This window comes from Choloepus didactylus, chromosome 3, assembly GCF_015220235.1.
Source record: "Choloepus didactylus isolate mChoDid1 chromosome 3, mChoDid1.pri, whole genome shotgun sequence".
NCBI classification, from domain to species: Eukaryota; Metazoa; Chordata; class Mammalia; order Pilosa; family Megalonychidae; genus Choloepus; species Choloepus didactylus.
Window position 1 is genome coordinate 181761675 of NC_051309.1, and position 22624 is coordinate 181784298.

The 22624-nt window shown below is 37.0% G+C and overlaps 1 protein-coding gene and 1 pseudogene across 3 annotated transcripts in view; one reads left to right on the forward strand and one right to left on the reverse strand.

Annotated features, from left to right (window-relative positions):
* Window positions 1-22624, reverse strand: part of SPOCK3 (SPARC (osteonectin), cwcv and kazal like domains proteoglycan 3) — a 505924-nt gene that overhangs the window by 360943 nt on the left and 122357 nt on the right. The gene's annotated exons all lie outside the window — the stretch shown is intronic.
* Window positions 4617-17266, forward strand: LOC119529100 (annotated as a pseudogene).

Consider the following 22624-nt stretch of genomic DNA (forward strand, 5'->3'; position numbering starts at 1 on the left):
GTATTCAGAAGGAAATATGTTAGCATCTGAAATCAGCATAAATTCTATATTACTCTTGAAAATCTTTAACTCATAAAATACCTACGTAAAATATAATTTCTAGCAAGTTATCTAAATGATAGGAATTCCCAGACAGTTTTCATTCTCAGGTGGTAGAATAGTAAGTAACAGAAAACAATTTACAAATAGAGCAGATGCTCTCAAAAAGACTTTTCAAAAATGTCACAAGCACTTCAGTCAATTTTTTTTACATGAATGATTTCAATAATACATTAAAGCTAACATATAAATTGATGGCTACTGACTTGCTCTGATTTAAGGTATTCTCTCAAGGGCTCTTACCAAATATATTCCCACATGAAAGAAAAACTTGTGACTCTTCCTGAACAAGATCCAGGACTCTAGCAGAAAAAAAAACACAGGGTATGAGGGGGCTTCCTGTTGATACTTCAAATGCCTGGCATGTCTCCAGCAGGAGGTGGAAAAGATGTGAAAGGGAAGGAAAACCTCAAGAGTTTACCATCTCTTTGCATCATCCTTTAAAATCTTTCCATTATAATTCTGGTTTCAACTAGCTCCTTGTCTGGGGAAAGCAGAAATAAGAAAGAAGTGAGGATGGGGAGGAAGTCTCACAAAACTGCTTTCAAAGTAAAAGAGAAAGAAATGCCACGTGGTGTCATCAAGGAGAGATGACCATATAAAATTAGTCTAACATATTCCTTTGTAGAGTCTGCTTTTTAAAAAATGAAGGACATTTATTAGATATGTGAGTGTAAATCAAGAGCTACTTTAAAGTAGTCATTTATGCCTGTCTTTATATATGTGTGAGCACATCCAAGGACACTGAATAACTAGATTTTCTCCTCTATTATCAGATATTTCAGTATCAAGTGATTTTCCTGCCTGATTATATTGATTTTGTATCTTAGCAGCAGGTAGAAAGAATCAATGTGAAAAGGTTAGCATGTCAAGGGAAGAACTGCAAATCTTAAACCAATTGTTACAGCAATGAAAAATATGCGAAGTCAATGACCCTGCCAAACTAAAGCCAGTTGCGGTTCCCCAGCCCCACTGTAGTCCAAGCCACTGCATTTTAATTTCTGAATTCTCTTCATAGTGCACTGCCGCTTAGATTCCTTTTTTTTTTTTTAACTTTTTATTTTGAAATACTTTCAAACTTACAGGACAAATATGAAAACAATGCAAACTTCATACAGAGAATTCCAACATCCTCTTAAACCCAGATACCCAGATCTATCAATTTTAACATTTTGCTACATTTGCTGTATTGTTTATTCTATCTATCTATCTACCCATTGATCTTACTGATTTATCAATCCATTTTCTGAGCATTGGAGAGTAGGTTGTAAACATCATGCTTCTTGAACACATAATACTGCCATGTACATTTCCTAAGAACAAGGATGTGCATATATTTAAACACCATAAATTGCAGTTATCAAGTTCCAGAAATTTAAAAGCTATATAAAGTTTAAAGCCTGTATTCTAATTTTTTCTATGTCCCCATAACATTCCTTTGTGCCTTTTCTCCTCCCTTGCTAGATCCCATCCAGGATCATGTATTGCACTTAATTGTCACAGATTTTTAATGGCTCTTTCTTTCTTTCTTTTTTTTTTTTAAATTGAACGAACATGAATAGAACGTGAACTTTACCACCTCAACCACTCACTCCCAAGCATAACATTCAGTACTCTTACCACCTTCCATTACTAAAACTTGTCAAACTCCCCAGAAACCCTACACCCATTATGATTAACTCCCTATTTCCCCTGCCCTCTACAATCTGTACTCTAATTTCTGTCTCTATGAGCTTTCATATTCTGATACGTTCTTTGTAGTTACCATAGGGCTTAAATTTAACATCCTAAATCTATAACATTCTCCTTTGCTCTGGTGCCAACTTAACTTCAATAGTATATACAAACTATGTCCCCATACCCCTCTGTCCCTCCACCTTTATTTAGTTTTTTGTCACAAATTACATGTTTATACATTATAAGTCCCAAACCACTGATTTTTCATTATATTTTGTACATTTGCCTTTTAAATCCTATGGGAAGTAAAAAGTGGAGTGACAATTGAAAAATACAATAGTACTGGTGCTTATATTTGCCTATATCATTAGCCTCATGAGAGATATTTATTTCTCCATGTGTTTTCAATCTATTGTCCATTGTCTTTCCCTCCCAACATGCAGAACCAGAACCCTCTTCTGCATGTCTTGTGGTGCTAGTCTAGTAGTGATGAACTCCCACAGCTTTTGTTTATCTAGGAATGGCTTAATCGCTCTCCTATTTTTCTAATCATATTTTTTATTATAGAATAAAACATATATACATAGAGGTGATAAACTTCCAAGTGAAATTTAACAAGTAGTTAGAGAACAAATTTCAAAGAATATTGTAGGTTACAGTTCCACAATTTCAGTTATTCATTGTGTGTGCTTATTCCTTATTGGACAGAAAACGGCTGCAGGATAAACCCTTGGAAAGTGTGGGACCGCTGCTCTCTCAAGCCCCAAGGTCTATAAATGACTCTCAGACTTTGAAATCTAATGGAGTTTGCCCTGCGGGTTTTAGGAATTGTTTTGTTTCCATGAACCCTGTTTTCCTTTCAGTTTCTCCCTATGGCAATGGGAACTTTTATCCTATGACTATCTCTCCTTTGTATATTGGCAGCAGATAACTTGTTCTAAGTTTCACAGGTCTACAGCTAGAGGGGAATTATGCCTTAGGACAGACCATGACTGTAACTGATTTTGATGGGATCTTGTACTTACCTATTGTTATTGTGATGGGATGAATGTATTTTGTATTTGGAAAGATCATATTATTTTGGGGTCCATGGGGTGAAATATGCTAATTTGGATGTATTACATCCCCCAAAACACCACATTCATTGGTGTAATCTTGTGGGGGGCAAAGTATTAGTGTTGATTAGGTTGGAGTCTTTGGATTAGGTTGTTTCCATGGAGATGTGACCCACCCAATTGTGGGCAATGCCTTTGACAGGATTACTTCCATGGAGGTGTGGTCCTGCCCATTCAGCATGGGTCTTAATTAAATCACTGGAGTACCTTAAAAAGGAGCCTCACAGGCCCAGAAGCTAGTTGCAGCCAAGAGAGACACTTTGAAGAATGCACAGGAACTGAGAGTGAAGCTGGAACCCAACCTGGGATCAGCAGAAACCAGCCCTGTGCCTTCTCAGTTAACGGAGGTATTCTAGATGCCACTGGACTTCCTTCGGTGAAGGTATACTAGTATTGATGCCTTCATTTGGACATTTTCATGGCCTTCAGACTGGAACTTTATAACCAAATAAACCCCCGTTATAAAAGCCAATCCATTTCTGGCATTTTTATAATGGCAGCATTAGCAAACCAGAACATTGTGCAATATAACATATATACAAAAAAGGTAATGTCTTTCAAGGTATGGTTTAACAAATAATTATATAGGAAATTTCCAAAGTTATGAGTTATAGTACCATAGTTTCAGTTATTCCTTATTGTGAAATATAACATGTATACAAAAATGGGATAGCTTTCAAATTACCATTTAACAAGTAGCTATAGAACAAATTTCAAAGGATGCTATGTGTTCCACCATTTCAATTCTTTCCTTCTAGCTATTCTAATACCCCCAAAATTAAGAAAATGAAAATTAAATGAAGATTCAGTATGCATTATCTTTTTTTTTAAATTAAATTCAGTTTTATTGAAATACATTCACACACCATACACTCATCCATGGTATACAATCAACTGTCCACAGTATGATAACATAGTTATGCATTCATCACCACAATCTATCTCTGAACATTTTCCTTACATCAGAAAGAACTAGAACAAGAATAAAAAATAAAAGTGAAAAAAGAACACCCAAATCATCCCCCCCATCCCACCCCATTTGTCCTTTAGTTTTTATCCCCATTTTTCTACTCATCCATACACTAGATAAAGGGGGTATGATCCACAAGGTCTTCACAATCACACTGTCACCCCTTGTAATCTACATTATTATATAATTGTCTTCAGGAGTCCAGACTGCTGGGTTGGAGTTTGGTAGTTTCAGGTATTTACTTCTAGCTATTCCAATACATTAAAACCTAAGAGGTGTTATCTATATAGTGCATAAGAATGTCCACCAGAGTGACCTCTCGACTCCATTTGAAATCTCTTAGCCACTGAAACTATTTCGTCTTATTTTGAATCCCCCTTTTGGTCAAGAAGATACTCTCAGTCCCACGATGCCGGGTTCAGTATGCATAATCTTTTGTTACATTCCATCTTGTCAGTTGCTACCCCATCCTCTGGTTTAATCACTTTGCCAATCTTCAGGGATGTCTAGGCAGTGACCACCCTAACTTGTTCATGTTGGAAAGGAGTGTCAACTTTATGAGAAAAGGGGACACATCTAGTTGATGTTCTTGAAGAGGCTATTGCCTCTGAGTTTTGGGACTTAACTGGCATAGGAGTTTTCTGAAGAATTCTCTCTGATTTTTGAAAGACAGTTTTGCCAGACATAGATTTCTAAGTTGACAGATTTTTGCTTTCAGCATTTTAAATATGTCACCCCAAAGCCTTCTTGCGTCCATGGGTTCTGATATGAAATCATCACTTAATCTCATTGATGCTTCCTTGTAAGTGATGTATTGCTTCTTTCTTGCAGCTTTCAGAATTCTCTCTTTATCTTTAACATTAAACTGCTTGATTTTAATATGCTACAACATGAGTTGATTAAGGTTTATCCTGTTTGGCATTTGTTGAACATCTTGGATGTACACATTCTTAAATTTGAGAATTTTTCAGCCATTTTTTTTTCCTTTTAATATTCTCTCTGCTCCTTTCTCTCTTCTCCTTTTGGGACTCCCACTATTCATGTACTGGTACACTTGATAGCGTCCTGCAGGTACTTCAGGAAATGTTCATTTTTCTTCATTTTCTTCTTTGTGCTTTTCAGACTGTATGATTTAAACTACAAGAGATCTGCAGTTTCTTTGATCTTTCTTCTGCTAGCCCCAATCTTCTGTTGAAACCCCCAGGGAATTTTTAATTTCTGTTACTGTGGTCTTCAGCTCTCTTTGGCTCTTTTTCATAATTTCCATCTAGCTATTGATATTCTCTTTGTGTTCATATGTCATTTTCCTGATTTCCTTTAGCTCTGAGCATATTTAGGACCAACAAAAAAAATCTTGATGTGCTATGTTTGTGGCATCTTCAGGAAGAAAGCATCACCTTGAAGGTACCTTGATTTGAAAATTTTCTTGGCCTCAAACTGTAAGCTAAAATATTCCCATTGTTTAGCCCAACCTATTTCATGGTAGCTGCTTTCAGCAACCTAGGAAACTAAGACAGATTTTTTAGTATACCAGGAGAATGTGGTGCTGTCATTGCAAATACCAAAAATGAGGAAACAACTTTCAAATTGGTTAATGGGTAGAAGCTGGAAAAATTATGAACTGCTCAACAGAAAAGGCTTAGAAGGCTTTGAAGAGACTGTTGATAGAAAAAGGGATATTAAAGACACTTCTGAGGAGGTCTTAGACAAAATGATGAATGTGTCATTGGAAACTGGAAGAAAGGCAACCCTTGTTTTAAAGTGGCAGAGAACTTGGCAAAATTGAGTACTGATGTTGTATGGAAAGCACAATTTAAAAGTAATGAGCTTGGCTATTTAGCCGAGGAGATTTCCAAGCTAAGTGTGGAAAGTGCATCCTAGTTACTCCTTTTAGCTTATCATGAAATAAGAGAAGAAAGGGACAAGCTGATAACTGAACTTCGGGGCATAAGAAACCAGAAATTGATGGTTTGGAAAACTGAGCTTCCCAAAAAGAAGTCTCCCAGAGAATAGTGCTCCACGTGAGGTTGTAACTGAACATGTATCCAGTCAGCCTTTTCAGGGCAAGTCAGGACTGGAAATGCAGTTATCCAGGAGGGATCTGTGGAAAGTCCAACTGGCTGATGGTTTGGACCCTTGTGTAGTATATGCAAAACCAACAAGTTTTTTTGTGAAATCTCTATGAATGGAAACATTGCCAGCCAGGACTAAAAGTAACAGAAAAGGGACAGATTGTAGGAAAAAAATCACTTCAAGGGCAGAACCATGGAAGCTGAGGTCTGGACCAATGACATCTTCTCAAGCCAAGAGAGAGGACCCATCCATGTGGGTAAAAAAGGTGAATCTGTACCAGAGCTTGGAGAGGGTGGTGTTCCACCCCATCATTCAGGAAAAGTGCTACCACCCTGGTGGTCTCAGAGGGTAAAGCCTTCACCCCCATGTCTGGGGAGAGCATGGCCACTGTGAAAGCACTTGAAAGGGTTGGGGTTGCTGCTCCATCAGGCCCAGAGGACAAGCTGTCAATCTATAGATCACCCTTAGATTTTGAAATCTAATGAAGCATGTCCTGCAGGTTTTTGGAATTGTTTCAGATCCATAAACCCTGTTTGCCTTCCAATTTATCCTTATGGGAAAGGGAATGTTTATCCTATGCCTGCCCCTCCTATGTATATTGGAAGTAAATAACTTGTTCTCTAGGTTTCACAAGTCCACAGAGAGGAACTGTGCCCCAAGACAGACCACACCCATAACTGATTTTGATGAGATGTTGTACTAATATTGTTTCTGAAATGACTTAAGGCTTTTGGGATGCTGTGATGGAATGAATATATTTGCATATAGAGAGAGCATGTCTTTTGGGAGTCCAGAGGATGGAGTGTGGTGGTTTGAAGCTGCATGAACCCTGGAAAAACATGTTCTTAAATCAAATCCACTCCTGTGTGTGCAAACCCATTGTCAGTAGGGCCTTTTGATGACATTACATCAGTTAAGGTGTGACCAACCTCAATCAGAATGGGTCTTCATCATCTTACTGAAGTCTTTTATAAGAGAATGCAAATTCAGACGAAAGCCAGGAAGCAAGAAGCCAAAATCAGCAAAATCCAGAAGAGAAGGGAGAGACCAGCAGATGCCACCATGTGCCTTGTTATCTGACGAACAAGGACTGCCAGCAATCAGTCTTCAGGAAGAGAGCATCACCTTAATGATGCCTTGATTTGGACATTTTCTCAGCCTCAAATGTTAAGTTAATAAATTCCCATTGTTAAAACAAACCCATTTCATGTTTTCTGTTTTCAGCAGCCTAGGAAACTAAAACAATGTCCCAGGTCTGGTCTTCCTCACTGATAGTTTCCAATGCTTTAATCTTCTCTTTTGCCTGTGCTGTTGCTTTCTGTTTCTTTGCATGTTTTGTATACTTTTGCTGAAATCTGGATATTTTGATATTTTAATGTGTTATTGCTAGAATTTAGACTTAAGCTTGTATCCAGCTAGCGTTACAGCAGAGCTTTCCTTGAATGCCAGGAGCTAACAAATATAAGGAGGAGGAGGAGGAGGGGGAGGAGAAAACACCTTTCCCAGTTTTTGTAGATTGACATGTGTAAACACTCCCCTTCAGAGTTTATCCATACAGTGAGTTTAGGGAATATCTCCAGGCCATACAATGAATTTGGAGAATATCTCCAAACCGAGCATAGGGGCCTCCCTGATCCTTTCTGTTGATGTGTCTTTTCTTGGACCTGCACGATTCCCTGCTGAGCTGGGAAGGGTAGAGAAGGAGCCAGCCAGAGTGCCAAGAGATCTTACTTGTTTGAAGTAGTCTTTTTCTTGATTCAGCACTTGCCCTGTTACTGAAGTCCTTTGTTTTCTGGAGCTTTGAGAAAGATGTTTCTGCCAGTTCTTTACTGGTTGTTCAAAGCTTCTGTGGGGGAATGGAGCCCTGAAGCATCTCACTCTACCGTCTTATATACCTTCTTATATAACAACTCTGTATCTTGTTCTATGTAGCAACTAATATTGTGCCCTTTATAAACCTGTATCTTGTAGCTGCTGAATTTACATTAGCAAGCTTTTGTATTTTGGGAGTCTCTCGTTTGAAATTTTTACTATTTACTACCTTCTGAGTTTAATCTTAATGAATAGAAGACTGCATCAGTAAAAAGTCCTCAGTGTTGGGCAAAAACTTATCCATCCTAGCCACACAGCTTCATCAGACCTGCTAATTACCCTGAACAGGAAGGAATGAGACTGTGTATCAGTCAGGGTCTGAACAGATGATACATTCAAAGGAATAACAAAACTTTAAGGAAGGGGCTCTAAAGAGAGTATTCAGCAGGAGAAAGGTAACAACCAAGTATGGAGTAAACACCCAGATTCAAGCAACAGCAGGAAATCCCATTACCTTCCCTTATGCCTCAAGGGACCAGAAAGGGGTGGGGCATTGTAATACTAGAACCAAGTGGAAGCTATGTCTAGGGTGAGCATCCACCACACAGGAGCTATGGCCAAAGGCAGAGAAAGTCTTTTTCCTTATAGAGAGGCCACAAATACCTCTGCATACCTTAGATACAATGCTCTGATCCTGTGTGGGTGCCTCCCAATCTTCAAACTCAACAAGAAGCCAGAAGGCAAGTGAGTGTGGGTAATACATATTCTAAGACCTCCCAGGGCTCAAACCGAAGAAAAAAAAAAAAGAAAATTAATTTGAAATAGAAAACTGAAAATAACCAGCACTAAGTGGTAGAAAGAGAGAAAAATACCATTTTGAGTTGTTTTTAAGCAATTAAAATGAGACAAATGAGTGTTCAACCCCAAGTAATGGTGGAGTAGCTTCTAGCAGACTACACTGTCCTTTAAAAAAACAAAATAAAAAGCTAGAAATAAGCCAGTTGCAAGCAAACAAACAACAGTAAGCAAACATCCATTTTAAGGCATCAGAGAGGTAGGCAGTGAGCCAGTACCTGAAAGGCCAAGATCATGGAAAAAAAAGAAACTCACTGTGGAGAGCCTAATACTCCATGCTGCTCTTCACCACAAGGCATATACCAATTTCTAAGCTGAGAAAAAGATGCCAGGAAGCTTAGTGGAGTGGTGGCTAGGAGCCAGAAAATCCGAAGACAGTTTCTCCCCCATTTCCTAGGCTGTTAGAATGAAATCGCCAAGTTCAAGGAGTCTAACGATTGAGCTTACCAGATCCCCATAAAAGGGGTGGTCAAATAAGTGAACTCTGCACATATTTCTCTAGGCATTCACCAATTCATAAGCATTCAGGTACAGAAAAGCATGCAGAATCTCGTAGTAAAGAGGTAAGGATGTAATTGTAGTCGGAGTGCCGGGGAGATAAAATGTGGCATACAGGCCTTGCTAATGAACAGGGTTCTCAAAAATCACAAGACTTTCACTTGGGATCCCTGAAAATGTATAACTCTAGAAGTAAGGGAGAATGAAGAACAGACCAAGATTTAAAAATTCTAAAACCCAGCTTTTATTTAGCTCAAATTTGGGGATGTCCCTATGCCAATGGCATGCTGAAGGTAATGTCTAATCTATAGCCTCCACAGTTTTCATACTACAACTTCAGCATTCAAAAAAAGTAAACAGGTAAAGCAGGAAACAAGACTAAATAAACAAGAAAAATGAGAAAAATAAAAAACAGAACAAATAAAACCAGACTCAGAGTTGATACAGACATTGAGATTATCAGACATGATCTTTAAAATAACCTTAATAAATTAGTTTAGCAAATAGTTGGCAATATGCTAGTTTCACTAGAGGACTGGATTCTCTAAAAAGAGACAAAAGTAAACTCTAGACATTAAAAACAATAATAATTGAAATGATGAACTCAGTAGGTTAGAGTAGACAAAAATTGGAAAATTATAGCCCATGGGCCAAATCTGGTCAACTCCCTGTTTTGGTAAATAATTATTTATTGGAACACAATCATGTCCATCTGGTTACATATTGTCTATGGCTGCTTTTGTGCTACAACATAGAGTTGTCTAGTTGTGACCAAGACTGTATGTCCTGCAATGCATAAGATATTTACTATCTTGTTTTTTACAGAAAGAAGAAAAAAAGAAGGTTGCCAACCCATGGATTAGGCACAAAAGAATAACCGATTGTAAAATAGTTCAGGAAAAAAAACCTTCAGACCGAAATACCAGAATAATTAAGAAAAAAAATAGAAGAAAAGAAAAGAAAGAAGGCAGCATGTATAAAATATAGGTAAATGTAATTGTGTATTATTTATGTGTAATTGTAATTGAAGAGAGGAAAGAAAAAGTGATATTGATATAATATTTGAAGAAATAATGGCTAAGATTTTTCTAAAAGTGGTGAAATATATCATGCCATAAGTTCCAGAACCATTATGGCTGCATGTAGAGAAAAATGAACAAACAAACAAAACACCTAGGCACAATGAAATAAAAGGCAAAGAGAAAACATTGAAAACTGAAAAGCTAGGGACTAGGAGATATTTACTTTCAAAGCAGCACCAATCAAGTTGATGGTTAACTGTTTGCAGCTGAAACGATACCCAGAAGATAATGCAATAACATCTTTGAAGTCCGGAAAGTAAATGACTATCAAAATAGAATTCTATTCCCATATCCTTAGAATTTAAGAATAAAAATAAAAATCTTTAGCCAAACTAAAACTGAGAGAATTCAATTCTAAAAGTAGTTCTTGAGGTAGAAGGGTATGATAGCACAAAAGCACTCAAATTCAGAAGTAAGGAATGAGAAGAAAAAAAAAAAATGTAGATAAATCTAAATATTAACTACATAAAACAATACCAATAATATCTCATGGAATCCAAAATATATGTAAAATTGATATGCAGAACCTATGTATATTCTATGACCCAGAGATTTCAGTCCTATAAATATACTAAAGAGGTATGAAGATACATGTATATCTATACACTCATATGCATATACATACATACATATATTCACAACACCAAAAGTCATGAAGAAATTAAGACAATCCATTGCTAGTTTAATTTTAATTACTAAAAACTAGAAACAATGTAAATTTCCCTCCACACAGCCACTTCCAATGCCAGATAAGATGTAGAAAACTGCAAAAGGCCAATGTCCCCATGTTAAAAATGAGAACAAGTCAGATAAACTACAAAAGAATATGTATTTTTTAAACCCATCATGGAGTAGAAGATTCCAAAGAAATCTACAGGCACTAAATTCCAGGCAAGGATAAGCACTTCCTAGGACAGAAACGACCCATATCTGCCCTGATCCCTGGGGCAATGATGGATGCAAGAGAAAATTCTGCCATAAAAGGAAGAAAGGAAAAATCTGCAGAACTTTGCAACAGTTTAAACTGCTACTTGTGGCTGGTATGAAGGAGTAGAATTCTAAAGAGCCCCAGTCAAAAACTGAGTCCTCACCAATCTGTCAATTCTTTCCTATAGGACCTTCACTGAGTACCCAGCGGCAGCAAGGGGAAGGCTGTGAGCTGGGCAGTGGTGCTGGAAGATGAGCCTGAAGTGCTCAAAGCAGAAGTCAGCAAAACCTGGGGTCTGGCAGAGCAGCAGAGCTCAGAGAAAGCCTCTGGATGCACACAGGGTCTTCACAGAATGCTTGGAGGCTGGAGTGTTCTGAAAGCTAGAGTCAATGTAAGAAGCTGGACAGAGCCTCACCTCGGTGTCCAAGGCTTTCATCAAGTGCAAGGTAGCAATCAACTGAAGTCTGGGGACAGGACAGCAGGTGGGAACAGCTCTCCAACAAAGTGGAAAGCCAATGGAGAAGCTGGAGGAAGAAGTACAGTACCCAGTGGTTCAAAGAACGGATGACTAGGTGGTAAAGCTTAAGGAGATTTCTGGATCTGCCAGTGCAAATATTCCAGGGAAAGTCCTGATCTCACTCTATTTACATTGAAAACCAGTGGGGAACTGAGACTGACTAAAATATAACAAAGCCCTACCCAACCCAAATACAAAAGATAGACTAAATCCACACCTTGGTGGCATGACAGTGAGTATTCCTTTTTGTGGGGGAAAGTATTACCTGCTTTGGTATGTGTGATTTTTTAACACAAAATATTCAGTATGTGGGAAAATATGACCCATAATCAGACCTCATACACTTTTCAGTGATCAGACCAATATTTCAATACCTGTCTCCTGACTCAAAAGCCTACCACTGTTCTTTAGACATACAACACCCTTTTTATTTGCCAACCTCTTTGTATTTTGCTAAATAATAATGTATTGAATGTAATGTTTCTTTTTACATGTATATGATTATAATTAATCCAAAATATGAATTGGCTGTATCCAGAAGCTAAAAAGGATTTTAAAGCTTATATAATATAATGAGAATCACACATCTTATTTAAAAGCTTTCTTTACCAGAGGATCCCTATAATCATTTATAAATTCAACACAGTTATTTCCTTACTTTTTTTAGCTACTGCTACATTAGATTTCAGAGAATGCCTATCTCTGAAGTTCACCCTTAATTAAATAAATCCATTCCGATGATAACCTGGAAAAATCTACATTACTCATGTTAAAGGCTGCATAGTTTCAGAGTTGAAACATTCCTGTGAATAGTTTATACCTTAAAAGCTGTCTCATTTATTTCAACTGTCTGTATTTTATGATTGCTTATGTAGCATTTTCAACTTTAAAATTCATGTCAATGAATCCTTCTGAACACCAGCTGCCATCCTAGCTAAATCTTAAATAGACAAATTGCTCATATTTCATGTACCAGTTATTCTTGAAAAAGCTTCATCTAAGTGGCATTAGGTCCTGTTTTACAAGTACATTGAGTTCTTTTTCTATCAGAAAAAAAAGGGCAACTTGGCATCCACTGCTCAGGAAACAGAGATGCTGCTTTCTTTTGGCTATTCCATTACTTCCTTCCTAAATACTCAAACGTTGATAGCAAAGCTATGAGAAGCGATTTAATATAACCCACACCAAATTTCTATTTTTTGCCACCTCCTTTCTTCTATTTTTTCCTTCTGGTTCCTGCCCTTCTAACCTTTGCATAGATTATTCCAGGTTCTATCTGGTCTCTCTGCTACCAATCTCAGCCCTTCTGATTAGTCCACATGCCTGGAGGGATGGGCTGAATAGAGAAGTCTACTGCAGCTCAGAGTAGATGAGAGCCTCACAAATAGCTATAATGTACAAAAGCTAACACTGCAATTTTGTTTTGAACTAGAAGAGGAAAAACAGCACCATTTCATTTCAACAATGGAGAGACACAAGAATGATTTATCATAGCAATTTTGGAGTTAGATACAAGCAAAATTTCTATGGGCTTTGGAGAAGCCTCTAGGAAGGGTGGGAAACCGTTGAACAAACGCTCACACATAAAGTACATGATCAGAGAATAACTGTATGTAAAAAGAAGACTCTGGTGGAAAGACAGTGAAAAATGAAAAAATTCCAAGTAAATACTTATTAGAGCAGATGTTTTAGCTTTGCATATTACTGGGTCTTATAAAGGAAAGTGTTTTTGGAAGGCTTTCACTCCAACTTTCCTTAAAAACTACTTCAAACACCTGAAAATGTTTCAAAAAAGTTACAGAAGTCTGTCTGAAAGAATAACAAAGAACATGACCTACCTATACATTATGATTTTGCCAAATATTCTTCAAAATAATTTCCATTTAAGTCATTTAAACCACCATGAGGAATATTTAGGAAATTATATGGCAGAAATGAGAAACCAAAAACCACAGAGTGAAGGCCCGAAGGCTGACATCAATCAGAGACTTGTTTGTTCAGTGCATACTGTTAAAAACAATGCATTTGAAGTGTTTATACAAGGAACGTTCTGTCTACAATTTACCAGCATGCCCACAATTCTGTACTGTCTTATAGATTCCATAGTTTTCATCACCTGGCAGAACCCTGAAGGATGTGAATTGTTACCATGTATGATCATCATTACTATCAGCTAAACTTTTTTCTTCTTATCAATATCCCAAAGGTATCAACCAAAACAATAAAAAAGAAAAACTATGATGAAGAAAATATCTGCAAAACAAAAGGTTAAATGATTTCTCCTGAAATATTTTAAAACATTTAAACATTTAAAAAATTTTGAAACATTTTAAATTGTATACATGCCAGAGTTTGTGTTTCTATTAAAGAAGTTCATAAACATGGGTGCATAAATTTCTTTGTACATTAAATGAAAGTTTCATACATACACCTAATTTTAAGAGGCGTTATATTGTTGTGGTTAACAAGATAGGCTCTGGAATGAGGCTGCGTTAGTTTAGATTCCTGCTTTGTCACTTTCTAGCTGTGCGACTTCAGACAAATTACTTAACTGCATTGCATCTCAATTTCCTTAACTATAAAATTGAGATGGCAATAGCATATCCTGGAGGGTTGTTGTGGGGATTTAATATGCTAATATTTGTGAAATGACTAGCACAGTGGCTACCACATAATAAATATTATTAGATATCATTAGAATTATTATTAATGTCTATATCAAAGCACCATTTATGAAAACAAGGAGAACTACATTGATGCTTCTAACCATCACATTAAAATAATAATGACTTGCCTATCTGGTACTGACTGTTAAAATGCTTTTCAAAAACAAATAATTCAATCACTCAATGTTTGTACTTACTAATTTCTGTTAGAATATTTGGTCAAGAGATAATGCAGATCTTTTTCTTGCTCTGGTGTTAAGCACTTGTGGGCTGAGTATAGTATTAGCTATAAATTTTATCAAGCATTACCCTGCAATGTAACAGAGAAGATGATTTGAATGGCTATAACTGAACTCATTTTAACGAGTGCATTTTTTAAAAAAATTCATGTCCAAGGTGATTACCATAACATCAATAAATTCTGTCTTACAGAGGAAAGAACTATTATCCCTAGTGTTATCATTTGGATGAACTTTAACATTTATTAGCATCTTAGTTTCAATGAGATTAATTATCTAATAAATTCTTAAATATCAAATCTCTATTTATTTCACTATATTAGAATGCCTACTCCACAAGATTATTGGTATTCCTAATTATTCAGTAGGTTTAGAGAGTGTTATGCATATTCAAAATCCATACTATTGCACTGAAAAGTTCAACAGTTGCTTTTCCCCCTTAATAATGGAAAGAATACCCATATTTAAATAAAAGAATATATTTTAATAATACAGAATTCATATAAATATTTGAGTATCCAAAGTGGGTTCCAGAATATTAACAGTTAGTGCACAGGTCTTGTCGATGTTAAAGAAGCTCATTCTTTTAATATAAATGGCTCATATTTCTCCCTTTAGACCAAAGGAAGGATAATAATAATTACTTTCTCTTAAAAATTTCTCTGTTAGCATATTCTCATCCCTCCTCCTGACAGCAATGCCAATGTATCTCCCCTTGAGTTTTGTGTTATAATCTTAGGTGAAAGAAGCTAGAATCTATTATTGCCTCACAGAGATTTTTTCTCAAGTTTCAACTAAGAAAAGTGAAGGTGGGAATGAGATTAGTTCCCCTACCTTAAGGTCTAATCAAATGATAGGAAGTAATGCTAAGAGATAAAGAGGACAATATTAAGAGTGGAGGAAAAAAATTTATCTGACAGGATTCTTTGTATTATATGATTGCATAACAAAATTTGATGCTATTTATTTGTAGTCATGAATAATTCCACATATTCTCATCTTTAGCAAACTAAATTTTGTAGTGGTAGTCTGCTGTTTCAAATATTTCAGTCAAAATACAATTGCTTTGAATCTTCTCAGATTTCGGAGACACCAAGAATCATGTCCTATGAGATATTAACAGAGTTAATTTTAACATGACTTCATGCTATCCTTAACAAGATTATGTTATGAATAAAAGGTAAATTTGTTCTGAGAAGCAAAAATTAGTGTAAAATATCAGAAAAAGAAACCTCTGAACTTAACCATGCCCAACTGTTATTCCAAGTTCCCTGTTAATAATTTTCAAGGGTATATTTGTTTGCTATTAGATTGCACTGCTAAAAATTAATAATGAAAAAGGTCATTCATTCATAGTTTCATCCCTATATATCAAGATAAAAGTCACTCATACTTCCTTAGGGATAGAAGACTTCAATCCACATCATTAAACTACAGTATAGCCTGAAAGCAATGTCATATTTTACTGGTGAAGTTATCACAGACCGAGACAGATGTAATACACCACTGACATAAAACTCATGAATCATTCTTCCTCTGTTTCCTATTGCTGGCATTTGAAGGATGAGGTACATATAGTGCCGTCTAATACATGGATGAAATTCTTAGCACAAAACTTATGTAGAATTTCTGAAGAAAGTTAAAACAATAGAAGAATTATCAATATTTCCACGGGTAGCGCTAAAGAACAATCAACTGGATAAAATTAACCTATTATTTCAATGTCTTTTTCTCTCTACATTTTTTTTCATAGAAGTAGCAGTACCAGTCATAGAATAATGGGAAATATAATTATAAAGATATTATGTTACCAAAAATTGAATAACATATATTGAAAATTTGCAGAAGAAATGGAGTGGTAAAAAAATTTTAGGGCTGGGGAGGTGCAGAAGGACCTGCGGTGGGCGCTCTCCGGCATCCCACCATGCGCTCCACGAGCCGTCGGGCACCAAGGGGAGACGGGACAACCCAGTGGCCTATATGAACCCAAAGCAGTGGCCGATCAAGGGGTCCAATCCAGTCTTCAGGGTCAAAGATACAAGATTATCTGAATCGATCAAGGCCTACCTAGGAGACACAAAGAACAAACAGGAAAAAAAAAATGAATAAATAAAGACAAGCTCCAAGGCATTGGCTGAATTTGAAGAAAAAATGAATGCAAAATGGAAGAAAGAACTATAAAAACACAGGGATAAATTATTAAGTGGGAGTGAAAGCTCAGCCAAAAAAAGGCAGAGAAAGAAAAAAGAAAAGAAGAAATCTGGTAGGTATTCATCTTCTCCATCAAGCTCTGATTCTTCCAGCAGTTCTTCAGATTCTGAAGATGAGAATAAGAAACCAGGGAAAAGAGGAAAGAAAAAGAAGAACCATTCACATAGATCTTGGGAAAATTCCATGTCAGAAACTGAATAAGACAGTTAGGATAGTTTAAAAAAGAAAAAGAAGTCTTTCCAACTGGGAAAGAAAAGGACAATAAAGGACTCAGCAAAAGAAGAAAGATGTACCCTGAAGATAAACCTTTATCATCTGAGTCCTTGTCAGAATCCAGTTATATTGGTTATATTGGGGAGGTACAAGAGAAAAAAAAAGAAAAGCAGTGAAGAACGAGAAAAAGCAAAAGAAAAACAACAACAACAAAAAAGAAAGAATAAAGGAAGAAAGAAAAAGAAAAGTGTAAGAAACATAGTAAGAAGAAGAAAAAGAAGGCTGCTAGTCCAAGTCCTGATTCTCCATAACATTAAGAAAAATCAGATTTCCCTTAAAGAGAAACTGTAATGTCTAAGGAAATTTCAGCTGTGAAAATTATGATATATTTACTGAAATGCACAACTTTTCTTTTTTTTAGACTTATTCCTGGACTTTCAGTAGCCACTCAAATGCTGCTGTGTAAAAGGGCCATAATTGTTGCCTGCTGCTTGAACATCCTTTTTTTCTCTCTCTCTCTTTCAATGCTTAATGACTCTGGGAGATAATACACTGCAGTCATACTGGTGGTTCAGATATTTAGGGATAAAGTGAATATTTTTGACTATAATTACCTAATCATAAATCAACAGAAATTGAATCTGAATATATCTTTAAGATGGTATCAGAAACATCCAGACAACTTTAGTTAGCATTTTTGAGGTAGGGATTACATTGACATTCCAAAATCCTGATTCTGTAGATAAGTGCATTTTAATTATTTTTCCCTTGTATACTTTTTATTTACCTGGGGAAGGAACTTTTAGGCTGGGGGGGGAGGGGGGTTGCTATCTCTTTAGTTAGTAAAATAGTGTGCCTTTGATCCTCACACATCCTGTTTTTGTGGATGCAGCAGCCATGCTTCCTGGGGAGCTCAGCGTTGGATACCAGTAATCTTCCCCTTAACTGAGCTTAGTGACATCCTTGGACTCTGTCACATCTGCCTTGAATGAACCAGAGAAATGGCCTTGCGCAGCACGAGAATGCCCCAAAAGCTCTGGAATTTATCTCCACTTCAATAATTCTGAATATTTTTTAGCATTACAATGTGTTATGTCACATGAATTACTTTTGACTACACTTTGGTTTTGGAAAGGAACCATTTCAGATAAACACTGGTACTTTTTGAATTAGATAGTGAAAAGATTCTAAAATGCATGTTTTATTCTGTCAAGTTTTAACCAGTCAGGAAGCTTTTATGTAACTTACTTATGCCGAAATGTTTAGTTTTTGTAACTCCTTACTCTTGGTATCTTAAGTTCATTTCTGTGTTTAATGGCATACTTGCTGAGGCATTTAGCATGTAAAAAGCAGGTTTTGATATTTTTCTTTAACAGTTTCATATCGAACCTGAAACTTACCATAAACAAGTTGCGTGGCAGTTCTGATATGCTGTGTCTTGTTACATAACGCTGTTGCCAGAATATTAGTAAATATAATGTTTAAAAAATGTTTTAAAAAGCCATGCCCTCAGTAGACCGGTACTTTGAAAACAAAAAGAAGGTATAGTGAGTTGGGAGGCAGTACAAAGAAAGTCAAAATATTAGTCTTTAAGAATCATGACACCAAGAAAGTAGAAAAGTTGAATAGCATTTAAAGTGGTAAATTATACTTCAATATAATGACATGAGAATATCCTATCATCAATGATTTTTGTAAATGAATTATATAGGAATTCACAGGTCAATGGTTAATAAAAAACAAATGAGATCATCAATATGTATGAATCATTTGAGGTTTAACATCATTTCATAGGGAAATGTATCATGACTTAAGATTTGCCCTAACAACTAATCTCCCCAAGATGGTAGATATATTTCTATTTGATGAGCTATGCAGTCTAGGCTCCTCAATTTCTAAGGAGGGTGTCAAATACACTTTTAATATGCTAATGATTAAAACATATAGTTTTTCAGTACCTCAGATAATCTACGTTTCTAAGTTGAATTCAATCATGGTCAAAATTCCCAACTGCTTGTCTGAATCAAGGTGTTCTCTGACACTAGGCTTGGTTATATAATGCCTCATCCACTGCTGATACTCTAAGCTAGGTTGATTGTTCTATTAATATGGGGCACACACATGCCAATCATGCTTTCTGCTATGCCCAGAGCCCTGGAAAGAATAGCTCTAAAAAGACGTCTTATATTACATACCCTTCATTGGGAATCCTGTATATCACACTCACCTGGTTTTCCTCCTACATTTCTGTCCACTTTACTCACCCTTCTCTTTTGTTCCTTCCTCCTCATCCCTGACCTTTGAATGCTAGAATGGCCTGAACTTTTTTCTTTTTTTAAGATACACCAAGTTTTACTTCAATTTTTTTATGCTAATAAATACCTCTGAAACAGCTGATATGCAAGAGGCTAATACAGTTGTCTAAAAGAATGTCAAGATCACAGAGTATTTGTATGTCTCTTAGACAAGAGGCACTGCTCAAATTCTGCCACCCGCCACCCAACCACCCACTGGGAGAGAGCAAGAGGAGGGGACCTTGGACAGAGGAACAAATAACCATCATCTTCACTCTGCCATCAGGACCAGCAGTTCCAGTCAAGAGCCCAAGCCTCCAAGGCGGCCCACCAGTGACAGCTGGACTTTCTAAAGTAACCCAGTTATAGTGTTTTGGGGGGCATTCCAGGCCTAGGGTTTCAGGAGGGTCCACATGCAAGCTGGGGAGGCCTTGGCCAATACCCTCTTCCCATGCTAGCCTTGGGGAGAGGCTCCCTGGTGGCCGGGTAGGGCCTGCCTGGACCTTGGAGAAGTCTAAAGCCCCCCACTCTCTAAGAGGGCATCTCATGTAATGTCAGTGCTCAGGTCCCACTGAGGTCCTGTGTGGCCTAGGACCCTGGGGCCCTGAGGCTGGCAGTGAGGGGGCAGAAAAGTCAGCAGGACAGTGGCTGAGGCAGCCCATATATTCATGTTTGTCTCCAGACAGTGGTATACCACTGGGTGGGTGGTGGGGGCGGTGATTAGGGGGTGCATGGTGCTGGTAGCCTCAGGACTGTAGTATGTTTGTGGGGACAGACACAAGGACAGGAATCCCCAGGACTTCATCTAAGCTTGTGATTAAAATGCAAGTCTATATGCTGAAGACTTCTTAAGTTATTTCTCCATTTCTGACTCTCCTCTAAACTCCAGACCAGTATATCCACCTCTATTCAACATCTCCACTCGGATGACTAATGAGTAACACAAACACAGCATGTCCAAAACTCCTGCTATCGCCTATCCCCCACCCCAAGATCAGCAGCTCTTGCAATCAGACTTTGTAATCTCAGTTAATGGCAACTGTTCTAGTTGCATGTGGTAGTTTGAAGCTGTTATATACCCCCCAGAAAAGGCCAGGTTCTTTTTTTTTGGCTTTTAACAATGGGGATTTATTAGTTATAAGTTACAATTCTAAGGCATGAAAATGTCCAAATTAAGGCAGCGACAAGAGGATACCTTCTCTGAAGAAAGGCTGCTGGCATCCAGGGTTCCTCTGTCAGATAGCAAGGCACATGGCTGGTGTCTACTGGTCCTTTGCTCCAGAGTTACACTGCTTTCAGCTTCCAATTCCAGTGGCTTTCTCTCTGAGCACTTTGGGTGCTCTCTTAGCATCTCCAGGGTGTTTCTCTCTCAATTCTCTACAAATGTCTCTGCCTTTTACCCTCTCATAAAGGACTCCAGTAAAGGATCAAGCCCTACCTTGAATGGGCTGTGTCACATCGCAGTTGAAACAACCTAATCAAAAGGTCCCACCCACAATGGGTCTGCACCCACAAGAATGGATTAAAAGAACAAGGCCTTTTCTGGGGTACATAACAGCTCCAAACCAGCACATCCCTCAATGTACCTTTTAAGAAAGCATGATTTTATAACATATGACTGTTAATAAATAGTAATGGAAATGGTTAATTAATGATAATAAATGTTAAGTGTTTTTTACAAAAGAATTTTAAATGTTAATAAATAAACAGCCACAAAGTATTCAAGGAAAATGAGTTAGAGAAAAACATTCCAGATATTTTATGAAGGTGACTATTCTTTGAACACAGTCACACTATTCAGAGAATTGTTGCATTTGTCTGTCCATAGAGATCCTACTTAAAAACAAACTACTATTTTTAATTAAAAATTTTACTTTCTCACCTATTTCATCCATAGCCCTAAAGTCACCTACATTCCTAGGAGGGAGGAGCAGAAAAGTTCAAGGACCTGTGTAGGTCAGGAAATGTTTGTGAGCACGTCAGAACCGTGTCCAGCCCAGCCCTTCCCCATTACAATGCACTGAGTCCCTTGGGAGCAATTCATTGCTTATTTTTCCTTCCTATATCCACGAGGATAGGAAAATACAACCACGAATTACACAGCTAACAGCGAAAGTAGTTAGAACCACAAATGTTTTACACAAAATTGACTAAAGCCCAATTTTAATTGTGATTTAAGCAGTTTTTCAAAGGTGTCCCTTCTCTCTCAGCTGATGCTGTTCATTTACCCAACAGATATGATCATACTTTGTCTCACAGTAAAGAGTCTGAGAGCTGCATCTAAGCAAGTGTGAGAGAAGCTGATCTGAAGGAAGAAAGATGACACTACTACAGCTCCAGGGCCATGGGAAGTGATAACAAAATTAGACATTTTGATTTATCTAATATCTACCTTTCACACCAAAATCTCTCTTTGAATCTCGTAATCAAAATATAAATGAATGAACCACCTTGTACCATTCTGAGTTAAAACAAATAAGGAAGAAGCAAAACCGTGAAATGTGGAATATATTTTTGTAACCCACTCTTAGGACAAAGTAGAGAATTTTGGGGGATTTAGAGTGCCCTAAATGGGCCAGTTTTTCTCATATGAAAGTTGAAGTTTTAAAACACAATCAGTTTCAACCTTTATCCTTTAGCCTGGCTTGCCCTGGTCTTAACCAGACCTGCTTCATTCATATCACTAATTGAAGTCTGGGCTCTTTTTCAGCTTTTTGGTTTTTTTTTTTTGACAGTGGCTGTATGCACTAATACTGACATTCATATCTGCCGAGCTCTAGCTCTGAGTTTCAGGTGTCTCAGAGATATGCATTGTTCCAGAGACCAATCAGGTTATACGCTAGGGGATCAGCATCTCAAAGTTTAGAGATAGGCCTTACAATTCAGCGACAGAGTTAACCGCTGTAAGAGCTTACAATCTAGGGACTATTACAATTATTGTGTCCACGTTATTACAATTATTGTGTCCACGTTAGGCTATGTTCTAAGATTCAATTCTGAGTTTACATGTTGTAGTTAGTCCATATTGGTGAGGCATCATCCCTCTCACCATGTTTTCTCCAACACTTTTACTCCTATATATATATTTTCCTACAATTTCATAGAGTTATATTCACATACTATACATTTATCCACAGTGTACAATCAGTTGTTCATGGTATCATCATAAAGTTGTACATTTATCACCACAATCAGCACTTGAACATACTGATTACTACAAGAAAAATTGTTTTTTTTTTTTTTTTAGCAATAAGAAAAAATGATAAAAAGAAAAATAACATGTCATACAATACAATATACTACTAAGGACAGCAAATAACACCACTACCAAGAATCCCATATTACTCCCCTATATCCCCCTCTCATATACCTTTA